The following is a 13,864-nucleotide window of genomic DNA, read 5'->3' as shown; positions in this document are numbered from 1 at the left end:
GTGAGAGGCCCGCGTACCGCAAAAAAAAAAGAATACTATTGAAAAAAGAATACTATTGATGAAGTGAAGATTGTATTTCCTCCAACTACAGGTTATTTTATCCTAGAAACTAAAAAGCAAGTAAATATAATCAAGAAACACGGTTTAAGTTATTTAGAGGAAAAAGTAAGACTAAAAGACACTGGTGAGAAAGCTGCAAAGATTGAAGAAGACTGTATATTTTGACATTAAATTATGTAAATCATATGCAAACTATGCAAATCTGCATGAAGCTAGGGAAAGAGAAGCTGCAGTTGTTTTTTCTTTCTTTAAGCCTTACATAAACACCTTCTGAAATGAGCGGTGAGAGACTAAGTGTGAATTTCACAATAATATGATTTTCTAGGTACTTTAGCTCATTGAAAACTGAATTAATCACATATTCAAAAAATGTATATTAATGCTATAGAAAAATGTTGTAATCTTTGTAACACTATGGTCATGTTACAATGGTTTTTAAGTGCCTTCTAGGACTCTATTTCCAGATCTCCACCTTCATATGGTATATCATCTCCCTTTAGCACGTGTACTAAGAGACCAAACTATCACTTACATGAAAAGTTAAGTATGTCACATTACGTAAAGGTGAAAAGACTCAGTCTGACCACAAGTATATCCTTACTCATATACCAACAAACTAGATGGCAGCAAACTGTATTTGATTCTCTGAGGTCATTTGCATTGGCTAACTCCTTTACTTAGGAACAGCTAGTTTGGACACTGTATCATTTTGACTTTGGATGAAGACCATTACATGAAAAAGCTTACTCTTCAACTCATTCCAGTAACACAGAACAGCTATTTCACTGCCTTTTCTGTTGAATCTATAACCCTTGAGATAAACAAAAAGGAATACCTCAAACTAAGAGGAAATAGAAGAGTGGATGCATAGAAAATATGATGAGCACCAAGAAAGCCCATTAAAAAAAAGGGCCCAAAAAGATTTCTGCAAGTTACTTCTTTAGAAAGAAAATTCACTATAGGATAGTGGAGACAGGTAAATAAAACATGATTTCTGCCTTTAATCGTCTCAGACATTTTAACTTTTAGCTGGAACCCAGGATATGAAATTTCGTATTTATCCAAGCACAACAATCCTGAAGGAGGCCCAGCAATTGACTGCTAATCAAAATAAACTATCCTATTATGAGGGGATGTAACATGTCCTATCCTATACTGGCAGCACGGGGCCACAGACATTCACTCTTCTTTGCCACTTATGTTCTCTTAAAATGTATGGCAAGGAATGATGTCATCCACTGGGTGACATCCACAAAGTTAATTCTGCAGGAGACTTCAGAGAATGTGTTCAATTGCACCATTGGTCAGATGATGAGGAAACAGAAGGAAACGAAGGCTAAGAGACGTTAAATAATTTTCTTAAAGTCACAGTTACTTAGTGTCAATGGAATGGGACCCAGCCTGATACCTATTTTTTATGTATTATGCCAAATAATTTTCAAGCAAGGATTTCAATTATTTATGCTTTCCTAGACCCATATTGTCATAAACAGTCAGCTGCTGACCACATGGTCCATTAAAATTAGCAAATAACATCTACTTTGCTTCCAGAGGATCTTACCAATTCAATGTTAATCACGTCATTCCCTTGCTTTAAAAATCATTTTATCCTCAAAAGATAAAATTCAACCCAGGTAGAACACAGGTTCTTTCACAACGTAATCCCCCAGCCTAGACTTCCAGATCTCCCACCTCAGACCTTACATTCTAGAAACATCAAACTGCTTGTAGTTCTCAAAAGGAGAAAGATTGTTGGACACTGCCTTGGTTTGCATAGGCTCCTTCCTCCACCCAATAGGCTATTCTCCCACTTGTTTGGGGGAAGAATTCCTACTCACCCCTTAAAACACATTTCTTTCCTAAAGACTACTGTTCACGATGGAATTAGTCAAAGCCACCCCTCTATTTCCAACATTCCTTTGTTGTTGAGCTAATCACACAGCGTAGCAATTATTCCTCCTTCTATCTCTCTCTCTACCGAACTAGCTTAGCAATTATTCCTCCCTCTATCTCTTTCTCTCTCTACTGAACCGTGACACCTCGAGGGGAAAGTCCTTAGCCTTACAGCTTTACATCCCCAGCTGTGAGCACATAAGAAGTACGCCATTAATATTTATTGAATAAATGAATGGGATGGGGGCTAAAATAGATGCCATTATTTCTGTTTCTTTTATTTTATATCAGAGAAATCTAGCTTAAAACACAACTGATAACAATCAAGGGACTGTGGTAAAGCTAAAGATTAACATTTGCAATTATTACCCGTTTTAAATTAGCATAAAAATATTTAAAACCTGACTATGGAAAAGGGGTTGCAGCAAAGAGAACAATCCATACACAATGTGCATTGATTTAAGCAGGGTTTTGTGGGGTTTTTTTCATTTTAAAGAAAAGCTTTCTTGGAACAGGTGACCTTTATTACCACTTTGCTCTAATTGCAAATACTTTAGTACCTGATGCCTATTAATTTGTCTGCCCTGCCAGAAGCAAAGCCAAGAAACCACAACAAAAGAAAAATAAACCTTTAAATGCAAGCAATAAAGAACTGGCTCTGAGTAATAATTACCTTGGATAACGCAGGAACACGAAGTAGCCAGTACAGCTCATTAAATAAATTTCATTCTCAATTTCGGAAAATAAGGAGGGCAAAATTTAAAACTTCATCATTCATTGTACATTAAAGGACTCCAAAGGGAAGTATAGATTAACTCGTTTTATTTTATAGAGTAGAACAGTTCAGCTTCACTGAGGCAATCTCACCCAGCAGAAAGGACCTCGTCATATTCATAGCCATCTGTGTGCTATCAAGGGGCAGAGGATCCAGATATTAAATGCCAAGGACTGCCTCTCCAGCCATTGTAGAGGTCACTCCAACAATAGCAAGTTGATGGAACTGACGAAATATTTAGCTAGTGTCTAATTCTTCCTGAAAATTGACTGGATACTAAACTTGGCATCAATGAAATAGTTGGAGTACCCATAATTCTTTGATGTTGCAGTATACCAGAAGATAAATATTCTAGGAATGAATGCAGTTATCTTCCTGGAAGTGAAAGTTCTTATGAGTTCTCGACTTTGTTGATTTCAAATCCACTTACTGGCATGGGATCAATTACCCACTTCTGGAGCTAAAAGCAAGGGGAGTGGAAGGAGAAAGTGTTCAATCCCATCCAACTAAATAGCTCAAGTAGGAAAGAGGGTGGTTCCCTAAAGAAAAATCGGAGGGTTGTTACCAGAAGAAGTGGGAATGAGGGAAGGGGTGTTGGCCAGGTGAAAACATATAGTGTACTTTTCAGAATCTGAGAAAGTTAAGGACGGCTAAAGGTAGACCAAGGAATAAAGCTATAACAACAAGCACCTCAAGTACTTCAAGTCTGCTGAAACAATATGTAGGTTTATCCCATGTGTATCAGGAAAACAGAACTAGGACCAAAAAGTAGAACTTTAAAGAGGCAGCTTTAACTTGAAATAAGGAAGAGCTTTATCATGAGAGGAGGTATTTAAAAACCAAGGGACAAGCAGAGATTCTTCCTCCACCGTTCCTGTCTTGGACCCATCTCTCTCATTTTAGAGGAAAACCTGCTCTGCCTTCTTTACTCACCCTTCTGTGCTCCTCTTCCCCACGGGAGGAGAAGACACTTGATGGTCACGTTTAGCCACGGCTCTCTCCAGACTCTCCCTTACAGAGCCTCTCTACATGGATCACATCTTCTCCGCAATCCTGTCTCCTCTTTGTGTGACTGCTCACAGGATAGATCCTGACCCAGTGGGGCTGGGGAGAACTCCAGTCATCCAGCTGCATAGTCTGCACCTGGGTGAGAGACTCCATCCAGGTGATAAGACACAGGAAGCCACTTTGACCACATAATTCTGAACCACCTTCGCCAGCCTTAGAGTCAATGTCTGATTCTCATCTAACTTCCATATGTATTCTAAGCGGCTCAGAATTTAAAAGGAAGAGGAGTGCGGTTACTTGGCTCCCTTAAGCTCTAACATTTTTCAGAAGGGATTCGAACATGGACAGGAAATAGTGTTTGGAGTGGGGATGTTGTTTGGAATAGTCCACTATTGCGCTTCCAATCTGTGATACTAGTTATGCAAGGTAATAAAGGTCACTGAAAATAACCAATAATTATTTGTACATGTTTATTCTTCAGAAACAATCAGAGACTTTTACCTGATTGCAGACCAGTAGAAAATCTAGCATCCTTCTTTTATTGAGAACTGGCACTGTTTGCCTCAGGCAGTGTGATCTAATGGAATTTACTGTCTCTAAAGGCAGAAAACCTGATTCCTACCTCACTGAATTGCCATATAGCAATTATCAACTAACCCCTCTGCCCCAGCTATTCTTTGCATGAAATAAAGTAATAATGACAACATTTTACTACAGTGTTGGAGAATTGCTGATTGGGTGCGGAGTATTTATAAAATATTCATAATATGCTAAATGTTAAAAAGGAAATTTTAACTTCTCTAAGTGGAAAGGTTATTATAAGAAATGATTTGCTATGTTCTCAGACTGAAACTAGTGGAAAATATGGGGGAAATGTGTGCACTGGATCTAGAATATCCAAAGCAATCTTGAAAAAAAAGAATAAAGTTGGAGGACTTACATTACTTGACTTCAAGGCTAACTATTAAGCTACAGCAATCAAGATAATATGTTACTGGCATAATAATCAACAAACAAATCAAGGTAACAGAATAGAGAGACAAGAAATAGAAACACTCCTTTAATTTTTGACAACACAAAAAGTCACAGCAAATGTTGCTATAATAACTGGATATCTATATGCAATAAAATGAATGTTGACTTGTACTTCATACCAAATAAAAATTAATTTGAGGGGCTTCCCTGGTGGCGCAGTGGTTGGGAGTCCGCCTGACGATGCAGGGGGCACGGGTTCGTGCCCCGGTCTGGGAGGATCCCACGTGCCGCGAAGCGCCTGGGCCCGTGGGCTGTGGCCACTGGGCCTGCGCATCCGGGGCCTGTGCTCGGCAACGGGAGAGGCCACGGCAGTGAGAGCCCCGCGTAAAAAAATAAATAATAATAATAATTTGAAATAGATTACAAACTTATCATAAAAGTTAAATAATAAAGCTTTTACAAGAAAAGGTAGGGAATATCTTCCACACTTGGAAGAAGGTAAATGTTTCTTAGATGGATTTTTCTAGTAAACAATGGATAAGATTTCAGCAGATCCTTCATTAAAGCAGTTATATAAAAGGTCAATAAGCAAATTTGCATTCTCATTAGAGAAATTCAAATTAAAAATACCCCAGTGAGATACCAGTAATATCCACCAAGATGGCTTAAACTAAAATGACCAACACCACCAAATGATGACAAAGATGTGGAGCAACTGAAACTCTCCTGTAGCGTTAGTGGGAATATAAAACAGTACAACCAGTGGTGTGCAGGAGCTAGTCTGCACTGGTTCACAAAAGCCAATCCTGCACATCTGTTCCCATGTTAGCTCTCAATGACTTCACACTGGTAGCCTGAAATTGGCCATAATGGGACTTTTGACCTCATGAAATTGACAACTTTGCACTTGCTGTTATGAGTGGTCTGCATCATCGTTGTCTTCTCCATCTCTTCCCCTTCCTCCTCCTTCTTCTTTTTGTTTCTCCTCCTTCTTATTTTCCCTTCCCCTCCTCTTTTTGTCCTTTTCCTCCTCCTCTTCCTCCTTTTTCTCCTTTTCCTCCTCCTTGTTTATTTTTTGTTTCTGTTTTGTTTTTTTTTTCAGAGTCAATTGATAAACATTTACCAACACCCCACTGGGTACAGCAACTTTGGGATAATTTATGTCCATTTCTTATAAAATGAAATATATACCTACTCCCTAACCTAGAAATTGCACAAAAAATTTTCTACAGGAGTGTTCATAGCAGCTTTATTCATAATAACCAAAACCTGAAAACAGCCCGAGTGTCCATTAATAGCAGAATGGAAAAACAAACTGGTATAATCATATATTATATAGTTCTCAGCAAGAAAAACAAATAAACACTACCACAGATGAATCTCAAAAACACTATGCTGAGTGGAAGAAGCCTTACACAAGAGTATATACTGTATGTTTACATTTATATAAAGTTATAGGACAGGCAAAACTAATAAGGTTTTAAAAAATACAGAACAATGGTTGCCTCTGGGGGTGGAGAGTGGGGCAGGGACTGACTGGGAAGGAGCATGAGGGTGCTTTCTGGGGTAATGGTAAAGTTCTATAACAATAGGTATTTGGGTTAAACAAGTACAAGCATTGGTCAAAACTAGTGACTATACAAAAGATCTGGGTGTTTCACTCTATGTATATTACCTCAAAAGAAAAAATGTAAACAAATATTGAACTCTAGTTAATGATTTACTTGGCTGAAATATTTAGATGTGTACTCATGTCTGCAACTTCAAAATAGATCACAAAAATAAGATGGATTGGTGGATGGATAGAGAGATGGATAAATGGATGGATATATGATACAGTAAATTAGTAAAATGTTAATGGTAGAATCTAGGACATGGGTATGGGTGCTCACTATAAAATCCTTTAACTTTTTTGTATGTTTGAAAATTTTCATAATAAAATGTTGGAGAATATCAGTAAAAGATAAACTGTATAGCTCTTAATGAGGGCTTACCATTGCCAGGTGCTATGCTAGATGTTTTATAAGCATTATCTAATTTAATCCTCACAACCATCCTATGTTAAATGCCATTATCATTCCCATTTTCCAAGTAATTAAACTAGGCTTAGAGAAATGAAGTTACTTGTCTGAGGTCACACAGCAAGTGATGAGAAATGACCTCAACCCAGTCTGTCTCATCTGTACATTGTATAAATCTCCTCTCTGTATGGAAGAAACAGAAGGAGAAAAGCAGAACAAAAGTCAAAAAGAAGTCACCTGGTAATAAATAAGAAGTGGAAATACTTGGGCAGAGTCCCTGCTTTACCATCTTTTAAGACTAAACCACAAGCAAAACTGGCTACATAACTTGTGGAGCTTAGTGACAAATAAACATGAAGGATTTCCTGCTCAAAAATTAAGAATTTCAAGAAGGTGACAGCAGGGCATCAAACCAAGCACAGGGCCCTTCTGAAAGCCAGCCCCGTGCAACTGTGTGGGCTGCACACCCATGAAGCGGACCCTGCGTACAAGAATAGAAAGCTTGATATCATTAGGATTACTACAAATTTCTCACATTAAATGACTCCTTCTGTGATTAAATTTTTTCCCGTCTCCCATTCCCGGAGTCAGAGTTTTTATACCCAAGGAGCAGAAAAGGCAAGCTTAAACCTTGGTGGCCATGACATCTGAATACTAAAGCTGTAGTAAGTTTCCATAAAAGACTTCTGTGCTCTTGCCAAAATTAAGGCATATTAGTCGTAACAGGCACTGATCTTCCTCTCAAAGTGGTCATCAGGGACACAACTGGGAAATGTTGATGGATCATCCTGAAAAAGTAAACTGGTTTCAAAGAGGCAGCCTTGTCACTAGTGGAATGAACGGGTGATCCATCATTCCCCTCCAACTCCAAAACTGACCTGGCAGTCAGAGAATGTCTCCTCCATTTACGGGGCTGCCTTTTACCATCAGGGTTTCAAAGCAAAGCGCTCATGTGTACTTTAGAAAATGGAGACTATGGTACCAATTGAAAATACTTTAAAAAATAAAGCTCCCATACATTTCCAGGCCCCAGGACAATTCAGCAGCAGCTTAGTTACTTCCCACCTGGGCTGTGGCTGCAATCAGTAATTCTCAGACAGACATAAAACACAGTAGTTTTGCTATGGATAATAGGTTGTTCATCCACTGAAAAGACCTATAGTTTTTCATGTACTGTACAAGAAAAATGCTTCATTTCGACTAGAATCAAAACGACAAATCCTTTTACCTCAGTTTCGCTAGCTGCCTCGGGAAGCTGAAAAATACTGTTACTAGAGAATAACCCAGAGGATTTTGAGAAGCCCCGATGGGGGAAAGGAACCAAGACATGATTGGCCTCCCTTTTTCATTCTGTACCAGACACTGCAAGGGTGATTCAAATTATTTAGAATGATCGCTCTGTAAGCTCTGATAACTCTACGTTCAAAAATAATTTCCCAAATTACTACATTTAAGATTCCTCTGTAAGAAAGGCCACAGGAAGAGGCAGCATAGAAATGGGTTGTTTTGAGGACTTCCAGGAAGTCCTTGGTTTTAAAGAGAAGAAACCGCTTAAACTGGGAATGGGGGAAATGTGCTGATTCCCTAGCAATTTCTGGGGCTGCTACCTCATGAAAGGCACTTTACGAAATGCAGAAAGCCCACATGCCTCCACAGTGACTGAGAGGCTCGGCTCCCTTCCTTCTAGCACGTGAAAAATACTGTGCATTTTCAGTAAAAAGAGATTCTCCTCTCCTTTGCAGACTTTGCTTTATCAACATACCTGGAAATACGTTCAAGATCCCACCTTATAGGGATGGCTGGGCTGACCTGTTGGATCAAAGTCTCCTATGCTATGGTAGGAGCTAAGAACAAGGATAGGTAAAATCAGCATGGTTTTTCTTTTCTTTTTTTCTAACATCTTTATTGGAGTATAATTGCTTTACAATGGTGTGTTTGTTTCTGCTGTATAACAAAGTGAATCAGCTATACATATACATATATCCCCATATCCCCTCCCTCTTGCGTCTCCCTCCTACCCTCCCTATCCCACCCCTCTAGGTAGTCACAAAGCACTGAGCTGATCTCCCTGTGCTATGCGGCTGCTTCCCACTAGCTATCTATTTTACATTTGGTAGTGTATATATGTCCATACCACTCCCAGCTTACCCTATCCCCTCCCTGTGTCCTCAGTCTACATCTGCGTCTTTATTCCTGTCCTGCCCCTAGGTTCTTCAGAACCTTTTTTTTTTCTTTTAGATTCCATATATATGTGTTAGCATATGGCATTTGTTTTTCTCTTTCTGACTGACTTCACTCTGACACTGACAGACTCTAGGTCCATCCACCTCACTACAAATAACTCAGTTTCATTTCTTTTTATGGCTGAGTAATATTCCATTGTATATATGTGCCACATCTTCTTTATCCATTCATCTGTTGATGGACACTTAGGTTGCTTCCATGTCCTGGCTATTGTAAATAGAGCTGCAGTGAACATTGTGGTACATGACTATTTTGAATTACGGTTTTCTCAGGGTATATGCCCAGTAGTGGGATTGCTGGGTCGTATAGTAGTTCTATTTTTAGTTTTTAAGGACCCTCCATACTGTTCTCCATAGTGGCTGTATCAATTTACATTCCCACCAGCAGTGCAACAGGGTTCCCTTTTCTCCACACCCTCTCCAGCATTTATTGTTTGTAGATTTTTTGATGATGGCCATTCTGACTGATGTGAGGTGATACCTCATTGTAGTTTTGATTTTCAGCATGGGTTTGTTTGTTTGTTTGTTTGCGGTACGCGGGCCTCTCACTGTTGTGGCCCCTCCCTGTTGCGGAGCACAGGCCCCGGACGCGCAGGCTCAGCGGCCATGGCTCACGGGCCCGCCGCTCTGCAGCATGTGGGATCTTCCCAGACCGGGGCACGAACCCATGTCCCCTGCATCGGCAGGCGGACTCTCAACCACTGTGCCACCAGGGAAGCCCTCAGCATGGGTTTTTAATTTGGAGAACTCGCCAGCATTAGGGCAACTGCATCCAACAAAGCAAATCACTAGAATGAAGACTTGGGGAGGATATCCTGCCAGGCGTGTGTGCAGCACAGATCAGTGCACACCAGCCATGGAGTGCAATGCTAAGAAGGTGGCTGGAGACATACGTGTGTATTTATAGCTTCAAGTACCTCCAAGCACAGCCAGCCTCCCCCTCAAATAAAGTGAACAAATGGATAATTTACCAGGACTGGAGATGTAATAGCTAATGTGTCTGACTACAGGTAAACCAATTGTTCACTACTCTTGTTTTTAGTCAATCAGTGATGTCTTTGGAAAACATTCATCTTTTTTTTTTTTAATTTACTTATATTACTGTTGTCAACTAATCTGAGCTGGGAGGCAGTGAGAATAGGATCATTTTACCAGGATGGGGAGATACCTTTTTTTAAAATAAATATGTTGACATGAAGTCCATATTTCTAATATTTTAAACATATTCACCATATGCACCTCCCAATGTTTCTCCAAAGTGCTAAATTAGGGAGAGGATAAGCTTTGAGATCAAGTGAACCTGGCTTGAATCCTGCCTCCATCAGTTAGGAGTTAGTTGTAAGATTCAGAGCAAGTACTTAATGGTTCCAAACCTTGGTTATCCTCTTTTGTAAACTGGAGGAGATGATACTACCTCACTGGTGTGTTGTGAAGGTTAAACAAGATAATGCACGTAAGACACCTAGCACAGGTGTGGAACAAACTTCTTGGGTTCCTTTTCACTCTCCCCCCTTCCCCTCACCAAGTCACCATGGAATTTGCTGTGGAATTGCCATTGTGCTACCTCTCTTTGCAGGTTCAGGATTGCCTGAAGGTGGCTAGAGCAACTTTAACAATTTCAAGTCATTCTGCTTGTTCGTAGTTACAGTGAATAATAAGGGAACTATGTTCAATATCCTGTGATAAAACATCATGGAAAAGAATACGAAAAAGAATATGTATATATGTATAACTGAATCACTTTGCTGTACAGCAGAAATTAACACAACATTGTAAACTATACTTCAATAAAAATAATAAGAATAAATATATATGATGTGTTCATCATGCTGGAGAGTTTTTTGCATTGGAAAGTCACATCAGCAGCTTTGCATACCAAAAGGTTTAAATATGAGCCTCAAAAGAAATAAATAAAGCTTGATAACTCAGCTAAAGATTCAGCATTTCATACTTTCAGTCTCACTGAAGAAACTACAATTGCCTTTGACCAACGTTTCATCCATACTTATGTCTAACAGATATTGGTAAATTTGCAAGATTCTCCCTCAGAAATAGTGAAGCGCTCAGGTCTGGGGGCCAGTCCACCTAGCCAGTCCACTTAGCAACTGTGTGAACTTGACAGAGTACGGACTCCTTTCAGGCCTTGGTTTCCACAACTTTAAATGAGGACAACAATAGCACCTTATCAAGATGTTGTTAGCCTTATGTAAGCTTATGATATAAAGCACACAGATAGTGCCTGAGACACAGTAAGAGCTCAAGTAGTAATTTTTCCAGTCTAATTAACACATCAGCTGAGATTCTTTCTGGGGACAAGCACATTTGACTGCTCTCTTCAAATAGAATATGGTCACCATTTTCCCCAGAAAGTCAATTTCTCCATCTATGGCTCTACATATCTCTAGAAGGATAGAAGTAGGAAACCGGGAGGGGAAAGTAGAACTGACAGATCTGCTCTGACTAGGGCCTGAAAGGCGCACCCCAAACACACACACACACACACACACACACACACACACACACACACACATTTAGACCAACCACCTCCTCAGAGAGACAAAGAACCTGAGGACAGAGAGATTAAGCGACCAATTCAAAATACATCTGTTCTCAACTTAAAGAGAAAAAATAAGACTACAGAGTATTTAAGGTGGCCCCTTTAATAATGATGATTTCCAAAACCAAGTTAAGTGACCAAATTCTAAAAGATATCTTCTGATTTTTACATCAAAGTCAGGTGACTTAGAGCTGAACTTCTCAATCTTCCATCATACATAGGACCTGCATTAAATGCAGATTCAGATTTAGGAGCTGGGTGGGCCTTGAGATCCTGCATTTCTAACGAGCTCAGGGTGATGTCAGTGCCGCTGGTGGGCAGACCATGCTTTGAGGAGCGAGGATTCAGAGACCCGCTCTAATACAGTCTGTTCCTCACACTGTTAATCTGTTAATCACACTGGCAAATTTCTCTTTCCTAAGCGAAAACAACCCAATATCCAAAGAAAACTGTCCAGTACAAATCTGTGGCTAGAAGAATTGCTTACTTTGGGCTTTCAAATCTCTATGGCAACCAGCTCAGTTGGTAAGCATATGCTGCTAATGGCGGTCTAGAGCTCGAACTTGACTTCACCAGCCATTAACCATCATAGTTCAGTTTTTAAAATACTGATTGAATGACTCCCCTGTGTGCGACACCATTCTAGGAACTCAGGATACAAGCAATGATCAAAACCTAGTTCTACAAAAAAAACAAAGTCCTTGCTCTCACAGAGCTTACATTCTAGTGAAGGAGGCAATAAACAAGCAACCAAGTAAATAAATAGCATGCCAAGGGGTGATGACGCTACAGAGAAAAACAACACAGAGCAAAAGAGATGAGTGCCGGGGTGGGGTATTTACTTCACAAAAGGTGGTCAGGAAAGGCCTCAGTGAGCAGACATGTGTACAGAAACCTTAAGGAAATGAAGGATGGAGCTATGTGGGAATTGGGAAGAGTTCAACACAGAGGAAACAGCAAGTTCAAAAACGGAGGCTGGAAACAGGAAAGCCAGGGTCCTGAAGAGAGAAAGAGACAGAGCAGGCGATGAGGTGACATTTTGAGTTGCGCTGCTGTATTACTCTGAGTTAAAAATCATGCCAAAGTAAAAAGAGGAACAAAACAATACACTAATAATTTTCTAACTTATGATGACAATGAACTTTTGCCAAAGGGAACACTTATTATCAGTGGGCTTCAGGTAGAACTCAATGGTAGGCCACCCTCTCTACTGGAAAAACAGGTAAATCAGTGGTACAAGAGAGCAAGTAATAAGGTCTTTAACATGAAAATGATAATTCCAAAAAGTTAAGTAATTACTGAGGTGCTTTGGAGTATGGGAAAGTGAGTGCTTTTGTCATTTGATGAATGGGGTATCACAAATTACTTTGTCAAAATTAACCCTCCTGGGGGAGGAGCTTCAAGATGGCGGAAGAGTAAGACGCGGAGATCACCCTCCTCCCCACAAATATATCAGAAATACATCTACATATGGAACAACTCCTACAGAACACCTACTGAACGCTGGCAGAAGACCTCAGACCTCCCAAAAGGCAAGAAACTCCCCACGTACCCGGGTAGGGCAAGAGAAAAAAGAAAAAACAGAGACAAAGTATAGGGACGGGACCTGCACCAGTGGGAGGGAGCCGTGAAGGAGGAAAGGTTTCCACACACTGGGAAGCCCCTTCACGGGTGGAGACTGCGGGTGGTGGAGGGGGGAAGCTTCGGAGCCGCGAAGGAGAGCGCAGCCACAGGGGTGCGGAGGGCAAAGCGGAGAGACTCCCGCACGGAGAATCAGGGCCGACCGGCACTCACCAGCCTGAGAAGCTTATCTGCTCATCCACGGGGGCGGGTGGGGCTGGGAGCTGAGGCTCCGGCTTCAGTCGGAGCGCAGGCAGAGGACTGGGGTTGGCGGCGGGAACACAGCCTGCAGGGTGCTAGTGCACCACGGCTAGCCAGGAGGGAGTCGGAGAAAAAGTCTGGAGCTGCCGAAGAGGCAAGAGACTTTTTCTTCCCTCTTTGTTTCCTGGTGCACGAGGAGAGGGGATTAAGAGCGCTGCTTAAAGGAGCTGCAGAGACGGGCGCGAACCGCGGCTAAAAGCGCGGAGCCTGGAGATGGGCATGAGACGCTAAGGCTCCTGCTGCCGCCACCAAGAAGCCTGTGTGCGAGCACAGGTCACTCTCCAGACCCCACTTCCGGGGAGCCTGTGCAGCCCGCCACTGCAAGGGTCCCGGGATCCAGGGACAACTTCCCCGGGAGAACGCACAGCGCGCCTCAGGCTGGTGCAACGTCATGCCGGCCTCTGCCGCCGCAGGCTCGCCCCACACTCCGTGCCCCTCCCTCCCCCCGGCC

Source organism: Lagenorhynchus albirostris, chromosome 4, assembly GCF_949774975.1.
Source record: "Lagenorhynchus albirostris chromosome 4, mLagAlb1.1, whole genome shotgun sequence".
Lineage (NCBI taxonomy): Eukaryota > Metazoa > Chordata > Mammalia > Artiodactyla > Delphinidae > Lagenorhynchus > Lagenorhynchus albirostris.
The sequence above is the reverse complement of the archived record's forward strand: the minus strand, read 5'-3'. Positions refer to the sequence as shown.